Below are 18,834 nucleotides of genomic sequence, written 5' to 3' on the forward strand. Positions count from 1 at the left end.
CCTTCCTCTGTTTTTGCCAATCCACAGGATTAGGACTAGATTTTACCAGCTATTGGTGTGCCATTGTGGTAGCTCACATTCCAACCAGATCAGCTCCAAATCAACAAATAGCCTTGCAACTCTTTGGAATGACATGCCAAATGGCCTCTCTCTCTCTCTCTCTCTCTCTCTCTCTCTCTCTCTCTCTCTCTCTCTCTCTCTCTCTCTCTCTCTCTCTCTCTCTCTCTCTCTCTCTCTGGTGATAGACCAGTTAATATGAGTGTTTCCAATTTTCAATTATGGTTCAAAGCATGGAAGTCGTTCTCATTAGGGTTTCCTACACAAAATGGTTCCCAAACAAGTAGGGGTTCTTTGTTCTGGGAAGGAGGTCATGTTGGGAAGTTTTCACATTCCAATTTTGATTAAATATTATGTTATTTTCTCCATTGTCTCTTTTGCCATGTTGTTTGTATACGTTTTACTTTTTATACACTATATCTAGTTCCTTTTTTCATGGAGAGAGAGAGAGAGGGGTAATGGTTTATATTTGAAAAGACCAAATGGAGTCTATTTCAAATTGAAAACTCACTAAAAATTGAACACCTACACATTGTCTACAATAGTTTCTAGTTTTCAATGAAAAGTTTGACAAGTGGTTTTAGAAAACCCCCTTTGTAGGATGGATTGTTGAATCAATCAATCTCTCTCTCTCTCTCTCTCTCTCTCTCTCTCTCTCTCTCTCTCTCTCTCTCTCTCTCTCTCTCTCTCTCTCTCTCTCTCTCTCTCTCTCTCTCTCTCTCTCTCTCTCTCTCTCTCTCTCTCTCTCTCTCAAAAAAGAACCAATAAGATAAAGGGGACAATCGCATAACATGCCCCGATAATGTTACACTTTGTGGCTAGCACATACTAGTAACATATTATGGCGTATGGTTTAGCAGTTCAAGTGTGATGACATGGGGAGTAGATATCAGTCAAGATGCCAAGCTCAAACATATGAAACTATTGGTTGTATATGAATTTTCCCCAAGTCTACATATGTATAAACATTCAGATGTGTTTCTCTTTTAGTGGATTGCAAGGTTGTCCTTTGAAACATGTTCAATCGCCATCACATGAGCTCATACCTTGCAAGGAGTTTTGTCTGCTTTTCATGTCCCCAAAAGTTGCACATTATGCTACTAAAGTAAATATAGTACACCTCAATTAAGGTGTAGCATAATTAGCCCCCATACCCTAGTATAATAATTGGATTGTCCTTACAACTCACTATCACCACAAGTTTCACCCTTGAGATGAAAGGGGGAATAGAAAATGAATTTTCTTTTATGTTGTAAGCGAATGCTACAAAAAATAGATATTGGGGTAAAACTAATGGCCATCCAATCATAAACAAATGAGGAAGTTCAATGAAGACACAACTAGTGGAACATGTGTTTGAGTCCACAACACCACACATGAAGCACCTAACCATGTTCTCTTTTATTGGCCACACTCCATCATCACAATCATGTCACAATTAAACCCAAACATTGTATATCTAATGCCCTTTATAACTAGAAAGTTTAGAAAGAGGTAGTTGATCATGTGATCCAAGTCAATGGAATTGCACATATTATTTTAGTATGAAAGGTTCTTATACTTAGTATTTCTACATAGCCTATCGTATTCTTATAGGACCATCAACCCCACACTTTACATGGTCTTAATAAGATTTCACTATCATGTTGCTAATATGTAAGAAAAGGTGATGTGTTAGAACCTGGGTATGGGCACGTTGTTCTATTATGATGTTATATGGTGTTTCGCTTCATATCCCTCTCTTTCCCTTTGTTGCATAAAAATAAAAGACATATCATAATCTTCTTTGAGCTATTAGGAATTGATGCATACAACATGCCTATAGGTGTTGAATTCAAATCCCTTCTTTGTTCTAACCTTAAAAATATAAGTATCTTCATGAAATTCAAAAGTATGGTTGCTCACAATTTTGTGCAAATTAGTGCATGAATGAGAAATAAAGAGTATTGCTTTGGTTCATTTGCAATGTCTACCAAGTAAGCATTCAAAGGATAACTCATAGCTCACCATGTCCAAGCCTCCATTAGGCACCACTATAATGGTCGTTGATTGCTTTCAACTCCCAAATAATCTTCTAGTCCAATGCAAACATTGCATAGCTCTATCGAAACTACTTGCATCCATTTAGTATAGGGAAGTTATGTCCTACCAAGTTCATATCTACATAGTATCTCTGAGTGGATACATTGCATTTTATTAAAAGATCACCTTAATAGTGATAGACATGCCATCATTGTTGTTGAAGAAGTTGGCCTTTTCTATAAATAAGTGGTCCATTTGATTTTGAATTCTCCAAGCATTGTTTCACATTCATATAGCTTCTTTTCTCCTTTACTTCTCCAAAAAAACCCCATCATCTAAGACATGAAATTAGTTATTATGTTGCCCTTTCAAACATGAAGTAGTTATTACATTTCCCATAATCTAAGACATGAAAATAACTTGAAATTGGTTATTACATTGCCCTTTCAAACATAAACTAGTAAAAATGTTTGTACATATGTCAAAAAGGATGAATTTTGATATTCACAATATGTCATGCAAAGAACATGTCAAAAGTTGCCAATAATCCAAATTTATTTTGATAGTTTGAAGCATCATGTTTGTTACAACTTCTAGACTAGACCTAAATAACCTCACTCTCTTACTATTCCTATTAGTGTAGCAATATGGTGTGGCATAATTATGATACAATGTGCATGGATGACACATTCCAAAACCATGTAAGATGGTTGACTAGTTTACGTATACATGTAGTGGTCCATGATAAGAACATGTTGGAGACTTGGGGGACTAAACAATCAAGATGGACACCTCCTAAAATAAAGTAAGATTCAACTATATTAATGGTAGCTATTGAAACACTAGAGTCTTGCGTGATCAAATGATCAAGGCTTGACCCAAGTAATGGACCATATTAGGGGACTAGATCATTAAGATGGACACCTCCTAAAATAGAGTGGGTTTCAAGTATAGGAAATTTTGATGTATAAAGACATTATAACTAAGTTGAGAAATGATACCATGCCCATTTACTTTCTCCTATTGGTACCAATGGAAACTTTGAGCTCGTGAGCTTTGTGCTTTATACAAGCTCATGTAGTCTTATTCTTGGGTACATCATGTGTGCTAGTTGGCTACCCCTAATATTAGGATTATACTAGCATGTTGTGGGTTCATGTCTATTTCTTTGACATATATGACAAGAATCTCTCCCCCCCCCCAAAAACCTGTCACTCTTGGATCTTTAAATTTCTACTTAATTTTCTTTTCCAACTTCATTGACATTTTAGACCTTCTTATCCTTAGATGACTCCTTGCTTCTCTTCCTTGCTTTCTTCATTTGCACCTTTTCTTCTTGCTATCTTCATCATGTGAATCCTTTAGCTCCTTCTCTAATTTTGATTCTAAGCTCAAGTCTCACTCTTCTTCCTCACATTTTGAATCCACTTTGTCCTTAGAATCCAAACTATCATCCTTAGCGCTCCATTTCAAACAGCTTAATCAAAGCCTTCTCTCCACCCTTATCATAGCATGCACAAATTCATCAAACTTGCCATTTTGATTCTCTCTTATATTAGCAACATAATTTCTAATCTTGCAATTCAACCATTTAATGAAATAGGATAGAGTCATCTCTTAAGAATGTTTGTCTTTGTTAGCTAACTCTTCATTAAATTAAATAACTCCTTAGCATACTCTTGAACCAACATGCCTTTCTACTTTCTCCTTTTAACCATTCTTAGAATATCCTCCATTATTTTATCCTTTTAGACCCTTTTCGAAAATATATTCTTTGAGTCATCATAATCATTGAAATGGTCGAGCTCAAAACCACTAAACAAATACATTGTCTTACCATTAGGTGTGGTTGTAAATTGTTTTTCTTCACCTCATTACTATAAATATTCTCAAATCACTTGCTACCCATCTTTCTCACTATGTATAACATTATAATTAGGGTCTTGTTCTTTTTTCCCTAAAAACTTCATTGCTTGGACTTTGGGGTTTTGTAGTCATTGAGTTGTGTTGCAAGGTGTTGTTTACATTCTTCTTCTCAACAATGGAAAATGATTAAAATTTAACCTTTGATGAGAGGTTCCAAGATGGTCCAAAAATGTTGTAGTACCAACTATTCAACTTTGAAATCTTCTTTGAAATTGAAGAGGTGTGACATGCATGAACAATAAAGGGCTATAATTAGGTATAATATCTTCCTCTTTGCTTGAATTATATATACTAAGCCAATGTAAATTCGAACTTTGAGACCTAGTAGTATCATGATATTTGTCAATGCTTTCATGTCATACCTCTTGACATGCTCTCTCATGCAATTCCTATAATGCAATCCCCTCTGGCTCTTGTCAATACTCTAGTAATAAACAAATTTCCATTTGAGATACATTCAACCAAGTTGCTGCTTGATTAAGAATTTGAATGCCATAACACCTTACAGCAAGAGATCTGCAGGATTCTCGTCAATTGTCAAGACAAGAGATCTACAGGATTCTCGTTAGTTGTCAAGATCTTTACAAGCTTGACATACTTGTCTTTTACCACCTTTCTGATGAAGTGATAGTGCATCTCAATGTGCTCTATCTTTGCATGGAAGACCAAATTCTTGGCCAACTGAATAGTACTCATAGAATCTAAATGTAGTGTAGGGGTAACAATAATACCAAGGTCTACCACCAGACGACCTAACCATAGGATGTCCTTGTAACATACTTTGCATTAGTAGTAGATAATGACGTGCATTTTTGCACCCTAGACATCCAAGAAACATCACTCCAGCAAAAGTGAAGACATATTCAAAGGTGGACTGCTATTATCAGCATGTCTTGCACAATCGAAGTTAGTGTAACCCATGATTGTAGTATCCTGACTACCATAGCAAATCCTCATATCTACAATGCCTTTTAGGTATCTCATAATACCCTTCATAGTGGCCCAATATTGCTAGCTAGGTGTAGCCATATAGCATGCCACAACTCCCAGTGCAAATGCTATGTCAGGGCAAGTGGCTGTCATGGCATACATCAAACTACTTGCTACTGATGCATAAGGGATCTTGGCCATCTTAGCCTTTTGCTCATCTAACTAGGGACAACTAACTGGGGACAATCTACCTAATTGACCTTCACATGGGAAGGTGAAGGACAGCCAATAGACTTAACATCTTGCATATGGAAGTGCTCAAGGACCTTTTGAATGTACTCCTTATGTGATAAGTAAAGAAGCCCCTAAGACCAATCGTGTGTGATGGATATCCCAAGAATATGTGAGGCCTACCCCGTGTCCTTCATCTCAAAGCTCTTCTTGAGTTGAGTTTTTAAAGCATCTAGGTCATCATCATGAGCTCTCCAACAATCGATATATCATCCACATAAAGTACCAAGATAATAAGGTTGTCATCACAAGCCTTCTTCATGTAGAGACATGAATCCATATCATTGTGGAAGTAAAAATGTGACTGCATAAATGGATCAAACTTATGATATCATTCCCTAAGTGCATGCTTAAGACCATAAATACTCTTTCTAAACTTAGACAGTAGGTGTTCCCTACCCTTTTCTTGAAAGCCCTTAGGTTGTTGCGTATAGATCTCATCATGCAAGTCTCCATTTAAGAAAGCCATCTTAACATCCATCAAATAGAGATCCAAATCTAACCAAGTAACCAAGGCCAATACTAAGTGTAGGGTAGTCATCTTGAGTACATGAGAAAATACCTTATCAAAGTCAACAACATGCTCCTACTTAAAACCCTTAGCAACTAATTTGGTCTTATATGTTGGCTTGGGGTGTCTAAGGGTACTCTTCAACTTGTACACCCACTTGCACAACAATGCATGTTTCCCATTAGGCAAAGGAAAAAAATCCCATATATGGTTTTTCTACAATGAGTCATACTCTGGCTACATGGCCCTCTCCCAAGAGTGACTATCACATTTATGCATGGCCTCTTCATAAGTAAGGGGCTCATCACAATCCATCACCATAACATAGTTTGTGGAGGGCTCAAACCGATCAAGATGATGTCTATCTCTAGTAGATATCGGCCTATGGAGGGCACAAATTGATTAATTTCTAATAGATCATCTCAAAACAGGTTGTGGAGTCTCTATTTCCTATCCAACATCACGATCATGGGCCAATGGAACATCATAGTTGTAGCATGTCTAGTTAGCTATATGGTAACAAGAGGCTTCTCCTAAAATATCACCATGCATACCTCAACTACCTACTTAAGCTACTTATGCATATTCTCTTTATGGAAAACAACATTATGGCTGTGAATGACCTTCTAAGCCTGCAAATCCCATAGGTGATAGCCCATCTCGCCTACATCCCCATAACCAAAAAAGATGCATTTCACTAATGTAGGATCCAACTTATTGTCTGGTCCTTGGGAACATGGAAAAAAGCCTCACATCTAAAGACATGCAAATAAGCATATGATGGAGGTTTTCCAGACCATACCTCCTTTGCAACCTGACAACCAATAGTAGTGCATGGGGATATGTTTATCAAGTGTACAATAGTAGGAACTACCTCAGCCAAAAAATGTTATAATAAGCCTACATGGCTAAGCACACTATAGAGTCTCTCATGAATCATCCTATTCATGCACTCTGCAATACCATTCTAGGGTGGGATGTAAGGGGCCCTTACCTAATGCTTAATACCCTACCCATTGCAAAACTTCTCAAATGCTATAGAGACATATTCACCCCCATTATCTAACCTTAGGCATTTTAGTCTATACCTAGGCTAGTTCTCAACAAGAACAAGCCAATGTTGAAAGGTAGTTAATACATCTGATCTCTACTTTAAGGGATATGCTCAAACCTTATGCGAATAATCATCAATGAAAGTCACAAAGTACTTTGCGCCACCTAGTGATTGACGAGGCATGGGACCACATACATTAGAATGAACAAGAGGTAGAGGCTCACCCATGTGTGTAATGCTAGACTTCTTATGAGAATTACGTGTTTGCCTTCCATAAAGATATCGATCATATGAATCAAAATATTTGTAGTTAAGGAGCGAAATATATTGCAAATGAGAAAGCATTTTCATTCCTTTTAAGGGCATGCCATAAAGATATATATGGTATATCAACCATAGCCAAAACATGGTCAATAGACCCATATATAAGCAAGGGGGATAGAGATTGCCAACCTTGGCACCTCAAGCAAAGATAAGATTCCCATGGGTAATCTTCCACACAGAATCACCGAAAGATACATAATAGCCTACATTATCAAACTGTCCAATAGAGAGTAGGCTTTTGGGCAAAGCCAAAACACAATGTACATCATGCAAAATAAAAGTGCTACCTAAAGTAAATTGTAGATGTACATTCGAAATACCAACAATGATATCTAATGCCAAGACATTTCCCAGTCTAATAGAACTTGTCATGCTGCAATAGGAGTGAAACTAATCCCTGTGTGGGGTAACATGGAAAGAAGCCCCCGAATCAAGTATCCACCGTGCTAAGACAAAATGGATGAGGCATCAACCAATTGACTAACAGCAAGAGAAAAATATGCCAAGTTATAATCATCATTAGACTCGGGCTCCAAGGCATTTATTTCCTCAATTTTTATACCGGACTTACTAGGAACAATGTTGCAATCATCAAACTTATATTGTACTTTGCCCTTGCCTTTCTCCTTGCATTTATCATCACGTATCTTATGGCACTATGGCCTAATATGACCTTACTTCCCATAATAATGACATGTAAGAGAGGCCTTACAACCATGAGACTTATTGTGCGACTGGTTGCGAGACTGAGATCTCAATGAGTCTCTACCACGGTAGTCATTATCGCTCTTATCACCATGTCTACTCCTAAGAGTCAATGTATAAGAAGAAATTCTTGTTTATCTCCTTTGTGAGTAAGGCACCTTCAACATTGTGGAGTTTCAAACTATCCTTAGGCATATTAATACACGTGGCAGTTCGAAAAGTGTTCCATGACTTGGAAAGTGTCACGAGCAAGAACAGGGAAGCGAGCTTATCTTTGAACTCAATGCCATGTGAAGCCAATTGGCTGAAAATAAAATGAATTTCATTCAAATGTGCAGATACACTAGTCCCTTCCCTCATGTGAAGGTCCATGTGTTGGGGGTAAAGGCGTCTATGCTTAGCCGCCCGTGTATTACTACACTAACAGTTCTCACACACTTGTACACTGCAGGTGACGAGCACCCATCACTGCCACTTCATTCTTTATTCTTTTAGTGATATTTGAATAAAGGGAAGGCTGCGATCACACATTGTGACTATTGGAGTTCCCACATCTTGTGTCTGTCTCTCTCTTGCTCTTGCTCCTTTCACCATAGCTATTGCTTCTGCTTGTGTGCTTCCACTCCGAGCTCACTCCCTTCAACTGGTATCAAAGTCAACCATTTAAGCAACTTCTTCATCCTTTGCTTTAGCTTGCATTCAAAGCTTCAACTCAAGGTTTCATGACAACCATTGTTTCTTTCTCTCAAGGTATGCATTGAGTCTTTTCTTTTTCTAGCTTGCTCCATGTTTGTTGAGAACACCGTATTGGGGAATATGGGAATTTTCCATAAGTTTGGGACATGTGGTCAAATCTTTGGATTTGTCATAACTTGAATACTGTAACTCCAAATTGAGTGCTCTATAGCTCAGTAGATTCCATTTTTCAAGCGCTTTCCAATGATAGGTTATATCATGTGGTTTTGAGAAACTTATGGATATGTTATCCGAGTGCCATCTTTTTAGTATTCAAAAAATGGGAATTGGGAGATTCCCAAACTCACTAATATTGTGTTTGAGAGCTTTCTAAGGCTTAGGTGAGCCTTGTTGAGTGCTTATTGAGTTGAGGAGCAGTCATTTTATTCATTTTGAGTGGATATAGAGCATGCTCTAGAAGTTGTGGACATCTTTGGCAATTTGACAGCACGGTTGTATCTTGGCCATGACTTTTGCATACAATATCAGATTTAGATGTTCTATAGCTAAAAACGAAGAGCACAATGAGAGCTGCAAAGTGATGTACTCTATAGTTTATTTTGTGTAATTTTATATTCTCTATTTCACACAAAACATAATTGTTCTGGTTTGGACAACAAACAATAAATTCCATAATGCATGTTTGATGCTTCAAGGACGCTATTTTGGTGCCCAGATGGTATAGTTATGCTCTTGGCCTGATTTGACCACACATTTGGCTCAAATTTTTTAGAGATTTCATTATTATAATAATAGGACTGAATGTCATTTATTTGGGAAAAGCATATGTCTCTTGTCACTTGATGCTTCCAGGGCTTGGTATTGATGCTCGAATGTTAGCTTGACACTTGGGGATGCTTGACACATGCCTTAGAATGATTTTGGTTTTGATTGAATATTTTCATTATCATATCCCTACTATTCATAGTGGACATCAAGCAGTTGTTTGATAAAGATTATGCTCATTATGCTTTGAAGCTACTTGGGTACCACATATTGGATGTATTGACACTTTGGTTGTCGTGTATGCCTATGGATATGTTTATGACATGCTCCTAAGTTGAGATTGGAGTTTGGATGCTTTAACTTTGGCTGACATTCCTCTCCTTGGATGCTACTTGGATGCTACAGTCAGAGTCTTGCAGACTAGTTGGGTTCAATGCTTCTGAATGTATGCTCTATAAATCTTGGATACTTGGATGTCACTCACATGATATTTTGAGCTTTGCTTGCTCATTTGGCATTTAACTTTTGCTTCAGTGAGAGCTATTCGGCTTTATGTATTGAGCCACTTTGACACGAATTACTACATAGCATTTGGTTCATGCAACTGAGCTTGAGCTTATTATAGTGAGATAGTGGGACTCATTATGACATGTACATGCTCTCTAGATATTTATTGGATGTAGTTACCCTATTGTGGATTGATTTGATCTCTTGGCTTCAGCCTAGTACTTATGTCTATTAGGGTGTTGTTAGTGGTATTCATATGCTTTTGGGTTATGTATTAAGCTTTTGCTCAGTGGGGGTGATGCATCTGGCAATTCTCTTCATTTACTCTTGAGACCTACTCTATGCATGATGTCTATGCCTACTACATATATGGTTTTTGACACATTGCAATTGTGATAGTCTTCAATGCCGGTTGTTCCTAACTTCTTTCCTCTTGGTTGCTCATAGTTGGTTGTTGGCATATTGTTGAAATTTATTATAGCAACGTGTCATTTCAGTTTTATGTATTCTATTTGAGGGCAGTCACATGTACATGATAGTTTCTTAACTATAGTTTATGGATAGCTCATTATTTTGTCAGTATCTCTTATTTTCAACTTGATTTAGGAGTGGTTTTGGAGCTAAATTGTATAATATTACATCATCCCATTTTTCTCTTCTGTATACTTGCTTGGTCTCATTATGGTTAGTGGTTCTTGTGACATGAGAAACTGGATGGGACCAATTACAGCTATTGGAAGACCCAAACATGGCAAGATTTAGTGCATAAATTGTAGGTTAGACTACTCAAAAAGGGGTGCCAAACCCAAAAATGGAATGAATTGGATGAGCTATGCAAGTCCACGATCATTTTATTGCTCTCTAAGCAGGTTCACTATAATATTGTAACTGAAAATCAAATTGTTTATGACCTTCAAAATTACCCTGCCAAGCCACGTGGAATAAATTTCATGACCTTTGGACACAGATTAAGAATCTTTATGACAAGAAGAGTTCTACATCTCAAATATATTGGTTGAAACGGTTGATGGATCATTGCATGAAGGAAGGGACTTTTGTTTCTGCACACTTGAATGAGTTTCACTCCATCATCAGCCATTTAGCTTCGCAAGAGATTGAGTTCAAGAATACTTTGTATCCTTTATTTCTACTTGGTACTCTACGTGAGTCATGGGACACTTTTCATATGGCTCTTTGTGTTAAGGATGGGCTGAAATTGCAGGATTTTAAGAGTACCATCTTGATAGAAGAGGTGAATAGAAAGAATGTGGATGCTTCTTGTACGTCACATGCATTGATTGCGAGAGGCCGGCTTGATGGAAATGGTCATGGTAGAGACTCTAATAGGTCTCAATTTAGGACTTGTGGATAGTCTTGCAGTAAGTCCTATGGCTCTAAGTCCGATCTTACTTATCATTATTGTGGGAATGCAGGTCATATTCGGGCACAATGCCATAACATGTGTGAAGCCAAGTGCAAGGAAAAGGAAACGGGTAAAGTACAGGACAAGAATCATGATCACAGCATTGTGCCTAGCAAGTCTAGCGTCAAGATTGAGGAGATTAATATAGTACATCTTGATATATCTGATGATCTTATCTTAGTAGCTTCTTCTTTAGATTCTTCACAGTTGACTAATGTGTTGTCAATATATACTTAGTGTGGGTTGATAGATTCAAGGGCTTCCTTTCATGACTCATAGAGAGTGTTTTCACTCCTATCATAGTATGACTAGATTTGTTTGTTTGGGTAATACCCTAGCATTAGAGACAATTAGTATTGGTGATGTCTATTGGTTCATGTAGCATATTCACTCTTCATGATGTATATCATGTATTGGCTCTCACAAATAGCCTTATCTCTACTGGCACCTTGAATGATGTAGGAATGAAAATGCTTACTAGTTTTCAATATCTTCCGCCCCTAGACTATAAGTGCTTTGAGTCTTGTGATCATTGTTTATACTGCATGTAGACATATAGTATGCATAAGAAGTCATGCATGAAGTGTATGGGTGAGCCTTTGGCTCTTGTTCATTCGGGTATATGTGGTCCTATGCCTTGTTAGTCTCACTAACTTTGTCACATTCATTGATGATTACTTACATAAGGTTTGGGATTATCCTATTAAGTAGAAATTGGATGGCTTGACTACCTTTCAAGCGTTGGATTACTCTTGTTGAGAACTAGTCTAGATATAAGCTGAAATGTCTAAGATTTGATAATGGGGGTGAGTATGTCTCGAAAGATTTTGAATAGTTTTATGATGAATGGGTTATTAAGTGTTAGTTGGCTGCCCCCTACACCCCTCCCCAGAATGGTATTGTCGAACACATAAACATGACGATTTAGGAGAGAGTCCATAGTATGCTTAGCTAGGCATGCTTACCATAACACTTTTGGGTTGAGGCAGTTACTACTACTACCATACAGTTGATTTCGGTCTTCTTGCACTGCTATTGATTGCTAGGATGCAGAGAAGGTTTGGATTAGGAAACCTCCATCATATACTCGTTTGCGTGTCCTTGGTTGTGAGGCATTGTGCTATATTCCCAAAGACAAGCACAATAAGTTGGATCCTAAGTCTGTGAAATGCATCTTTCTTGATTATGGGGATGCAAGTGAGATGGGATATCACCTATAGGATCTGTAGGCTCGCAAGGTAATCCGCAGCCATGATATCATTTTCCATGAGGAAAAGATGCAGTAGCTTGAGCAGGTGGTTGAGGTACACAGAGTGATCTTTTAAGAGGAGCCTCCTACTCATCTACAGCTTGTAGCAATTGATGCTTCAATGGCCCAGGCCCCACCTCTTGTGCATGATCAGCTTGCTTTGTGATGCTCTACTAGAACTAGACTTCTGCTTGAGCATTTTATGCCCTCCATGTATTCTATTATGGTGACAAATGCAAATGAGCCTCTCTCTTATGATGAAGCCATGGATAGAGATGATAGTTACTCATGGGATAGGGCTATGCTATCAGAGTTTGACTCCTTAAATAGATTAACTATATATAATGTTGAAAAACTATAATTAGAGAAATGTTGAAATAAAGACAATAGTATATGTCAATCCAACAATGGGCAAATAGCCAAGAAAGCAAGCTCTCATTACGAGGGATATCCAAGTAGCAACTGGGATACAAATGATGCAACTAATAGTGACTAAGCATGGACCACCAGTACCAAAGTCTGTTACGAGCTCAAAGTGTCAATATACCATACATCCCATAAGCATACACATCACCAATAAATTGCTATCAGAGGTAAGTGCCAATGTCCAAAGCATACTGAATCAAATCAATCCACAAGCGAAAGTAATTGTATCCAATAGTATACAAGAGAGCATATACATGAACCAAGAGTCCCATGTCTCAAAGAACCAAGCTCTTCCAAGTAAGTACAAGCATATTCCATTGGAAGTGATTTCAGAATAACAAGTGAGTAAGCAAAGCTCAAGACATAGACATCAAGGCATTTGGGAAGCCCAAGTGCATCACAAATACATCCAAGAGCATAAGCGTCTAATGAAGCTTCAATACTTGTAAAAGTGAGTCAGCATAAAAGCTCAAAGTAATTGATTAAAGCCTAGTACATCAAATGTAGCTTAAATCCAAGTGCCAAAGCATGTCACAACCATATTTGGGCTCATACATCAATGCTAGATATCACTGTAATGATGTAGCGTACCCAAAATACCATGTAGGCACAATAGGTATCCAAAGCATGAAGTTCACTATTGTATGCTTGCTATCCAAACTATTATGATAGCAATAAACCTCTGCAAAATTCAGTTAATCAAGCTCTAAACAATCCAAATAGCATCTCAAATCATAACCATACCATATGGGCACCAAAATAGCATCCTCAAAGCATCAAATATGCATTATGGAATTTATTGTTTGTTGCCCAAACCAAAATCGTTCTATTATGTATAAAATAGAGAAGTAAAAACTGCATGGAATGAATACTATGAGTGCTTAGATCTATAGCTCTCATCAGTGCTCTTTATCTCTAGCTATAGAACACTTGAATTTGATATCATATGCAAAAGTTATGGCCAACATTCGAAAGTGCTTTCAAGCTACCATAGTTGTCCCCATGACTTTTACAGCATGCTCTATATCTACTCAAAACGGATAGAAAGGCTACTTCTCAACTCAATAAGCACTCAACAAGGCTTAACTAAGCCATGGGAAGCTCCTTGACAAGCCGGGAGCAAGCTAGAATAAGCTAGGACAAGGAAATACTCAATGCATACCTCAAGAGGAAGAAACAATGGACACTATGAAACCTTGAGCTAAAGCTTTGAATTAAGGTTGAAGCAGAGGATAAAGAAGCTTCTCAAATGGTTGGATTTGGTACTAGTTGAAAGATAGAGTTTGAGTGGATGTACACAAGCATAAGCAAGAGCAATGGTGGTGGATGGAGCAAGAGAGAGAGATACACATATGTGGGAACTCCAATGGCGATCACAATGTATGACTAGCCTTCACTTATTCAATAGTCACTGAAAGAATAAAGAATAAAGTGACAATGATGGATGCTCACTGCCTACAGTGTACATGCGTGCGGTCATAGCATTGAAGTAGGTAGAGGTGCATTTACACACAACATAAACCATATATTTAAGAAAATAACATAGCTATGTATAGAATACATATGTATCAATGCATACATGAATGTATGTGTGTGTTAGCAAATACTTACAAAGGTGTAAACTTTATCAAGGATTGTTTGGGAGAATGTTGAAAATGATAAAGAAGACCTAACTATGCATTCTTTGTGATTTGCAAAGGAGAGGAAATTGTATGGATTCTAATGAGTATAAAGAAGGCAAACTAATTTGTTAAGTGCTTGTGTGTGTTTTGTGAGATGTGTCTTTATTTATACAAATATATGCATGCATGCACGTGTATATGTGAGAAAAATAAGCCTTCTTTACATGAATTATGATGTTCAAAATGTGTACAATATGTTTCTATTAGGACAACCACTCTACTAAGAAGTAGTCACCAAAGAGGTTCATGTAAGTTGGTCTATCTTTGTGCAAGTAAATTTATTGAAAGGTTGAATCTAGAACTTAATTGATTCATTAATCATCTTATTGTGATTAATGTTCTTTTATATGAGCAACCATACTTTATTTTCCAAAAGATCCCCGAATACTCCTACTCAAATGACAAATATCATGCTCAAAATATTTGTCTCCTAGTTTTATTGAATTCAATATTTATGAATGCTTAGGAATTTTAGACATGTACTATATACCTAAAAATAGGTTGAATTCCTAAACGTGAATTTGAAGGCAAATCAAGATAGGTGTAGGTACTTATATAATAGATTATATGTGAATTAAAAATAAATTGTAGCTTAGTCCCAAGTGGAAAGGGGACACACACACACACACACACACACACACACACACACACACACACACACACACACACACACACACACACACACACACACACACACACACACACACACACACACACACACACACACACACACACACACACACACACACACACACACACACACACACACACACACACACACACACACACACACACACACACACACACACACACACACACACACACACACACACACACACACACACACACACACACACACACAAAGAGAGAGAGAGAGAGAGAGAGAGAGAGAGAGAGAGAGAGAGAGAGAGAGAGAGAGAGAGAGAGAGAGAGAGAGAGAGAGAGAGAGAGAGAGAGAGAGAGAGAGAGAGAGAGAGAGAGAGAGAGAACAAAATATAGTTTTTGGTGGGTACTTAGTTACCCTTACTATTCATTATCTTCACTTATATATCCTACACACTGTGTACTAGTACAAAGACGACTTGCTCAACCTTTGGGCATCGGCCTTTACCCCAACCACCTCCCATTTAAAATGCATGAGAGGTATACTCTCCATCATTATTAGTCCTCTAGCATTTCTAGCATTTCAACTTCTTTCCTAACTGTTTTTTTGCATAGGCCAAGAACTTGTGAAAGGCATTGAAGATATCACTTTTCTTAGAAATAGGAAATGCTCATACTTTCCTAGTGGCATCCTCAATAAAGCAATAGAGTAAGATGCTCCACCCAAAGAAATTGTAGGCATAGATCCACATACATCACTATGTATCAATTCCAAACATACCAACACTCTTTTGATGCAACACTTAGTTTGTTTACCACGCATACAATACTCACACATTCCAAGATCAAAATAGTTAAAAGATGTTAAGTGCTACAAACATGAAAGAAGTTTCGTTCCAATGATAGACATATGGCCTAAACAACTATGTCAAAGTGAATAGATGGTGGTTCTATGATAACTACGACATGATCTTTCACACTACATACACATAAAGAGTACAATGTGCAAGATTTTGGCCCTTTAGTGACTATAAGAGACCCTTTGCATATCTTCCAAGCATAATCACCAAAGATCACAAAATAGCCATAATCATCTAGCTATCGCACATGTGTAATCAAGTATAGACAGAATTAGAAATCATATTATACTATTGTACCATGCTTAATACAAGATAAAGAAAGTCCAAACATAGCAAACAAACTATCATATCACACATTTGACTTAATGAGTAAAAAGAATTGGAAATGTGAAAACAGAACACTAAAAATCATTTCTAATCAAGACATTCAACCAATCATGAATCATCCATACATTAGAGAACATACCTCAACACTTAATCACAACAGATCTAGAAAGACATGAATGATTGTTCATTATGACCATTTGTACACCAGACCATCAAACCATCTATCCAACATCTAGTGCCCAAAACATGGCATGCACAGTGGACTCAAACCCATTTAGATTAGTCATTGTCCAAGTTATTGAAATAATTCGGAGTAGGTTCTTTTAGAATGACCACCACCAAAAGAGGCATTCCAAGAGCGAAACCAGAAACATTCCTCCCAATGGAGCAAGATCTAGAGCAAGAATAGTAGAAACTTGATTCAAAGCAATAGCATCATGGGAAGGCCAATTCTAAATTAGAGGTGGACCAAGACCATAAGTAGAAGCAATAGAAATGGATCATAATTCAACTAGTGATGTTTGTATCCATAGATCAATCTAATTCCATAGAGGTGGCTCAAGAACATTGTAAAAGATTAATTTCACTCATGTTTCACCTCCTTCAATTGCTACTAAATGTTTGATTGATCATCATTGACAAACTTCTTTGGAGCATCTTACTTTTGATCCTTGTGCTCCTTAGCCTTCTTTGGGCCTTTACCCAAATAACTCCTGCAGGATTGGTCCTACTGATGAATGAGCTTTGGACCTGTTGGAGACTAAGTTGGTTCTAAAGAAGTAGAGGATAGAAGGCCCAATGGAGCAACCTACATTTTAGTGTTAAGCATATCCTACATTGGCTTCAAGATATGCTTCAATAGATACTTCATCTCTAGGTCAAAATCAACATAATAGTAGAGGGTGTCCTGCTTTAGTGCCGCATCCCCTCATGCAAGTCTTCATTTTGCTTCTCCAAGAGTTGAAATGTTCAAGAAGTATCTCCATCTTGGGGTTAACTAAGTTGCCACCAGAGGCCACAACCAAACCATCATGGGTGGCTAGCAAAGGTGGGTAATCCTCCTCATCACTTAGTGACACATGCTCCTCTAGCACTGCCTCCTTACCCTTTGACTTAGTATCCACACAAATATCTTTAATAAATTGGAGCTAATGTGGATGGATGTGGCTGGATCTGAAGGGTGCTAGGATGGCATGCAAAATTCGCCAAAGAAGGATGTCTATTAGGACCCTCTAGAATGAAAGTTGATTGAACCATGACAATAGACAAGACCCAAATCCATTTTGCACATAGAGTTGGAACCTATGGGGGTGCTAGATGACCTTGGAGTAGCCAAGGTGAGTGGCTATAGGTCAGAAGGAGTACAATCACAAGTAGAAAGTTGCTCTTCAAGTTTGGGTATGATGGTCCCACTTGAAGTATGAACCATATCCACTATAGAAGAAACTACCCTTGCTACACCTAAAGTTGCTCTTGTGGTTCTAGCACTACCTAGAGCCACACCAATTATTGCTAGAGTTGTTGTTGTAGCTTCCTCTCCCCATTGCTCCTTTGTAGTGGCATCTATACTTGGACCACCACCAATAGAAGAAGTAGCTTGTTGGACCTCAAGACCTACATGCTCCAAGGCATGCAGTGGATCCTCATTACCCAAAAGAGGAAAGAGAAAAGTATTGTTCTAGCCAAGCTTAGTGTGAATCTTGGTGTCGTTGTTGTGAGCAAGTGCTATCCTCCAAGAAGAACTCAAGTGAGCAAGAAGAATGTTTGTCCAATTGGGGGCAAGGGATATCCTTCAAGAAGAACAATGAGTCCATAGGTGAAATTTTGAAGGATTTAGGCTAAACATATAGGGCCTCCATCAAGAATCTATGCTTAGCCTCATGGGGTTCTTACATAATGCAAAGGTCAAACTCACCACCCAAGGTTGGGCTAAAAAATTGGCACATTTTAGAAGATGATAACAACACCACAACCTCCACTACTCCATGTGCCAATACGAGGAGGTTCTCTTGCACTGACATGGCACTCAACTCATACTGAATGTGCCGCAAAGTAAACACTTACCTTGTTGCTAGTTATTCATGCCTCAAGGTGAGCACATGTAGTGGCCCAAGGAAGGTGTAGAAAAGGTAGAAAAGCCCAATGACTACAATTAGGCCTCCTCAACCATAATTTCTTTGCACTCTAGAGGAAAGAAAGGGTCAAATATTAGAGGCTAATCAGTAAACATGGTTGCAAAAAACATACAAGGATAGATAATATTGCAAATGAGAATGTAGGAAGATGATTGAGAATGACAAAGGCAAGGAGGAAGTGCTAAAATGAGAGCCAACAAAAAAGAAGATGGCTTATGTATGTTGCGTACTTAAGGAAAAAAGAACAAAATATTTCCTCCAATGCATGTTCACCACATCAACCAAAAGATCCATAAACTTTGTTTAAGAAATGACTACATATGTCACTAAACTAATTCCAT

This window comes from Lygodium microphyllum, chromosome 7 (genome assembly GCF_053477565.2).
Source record: "Lygodium microphyllum isolate KBCC chromosome 7, Lygodium_microphyllum_v1.1.10, whole genome shotgun sequence".
Taxonomy (NCBI): domain Eukaryota; kingdom Viridiplantae; phylum Streptophyta; class Polypodiopsida; order Schizaeales; family Lygodiaceae; genus Lygodium; species Lygodium microphyllum.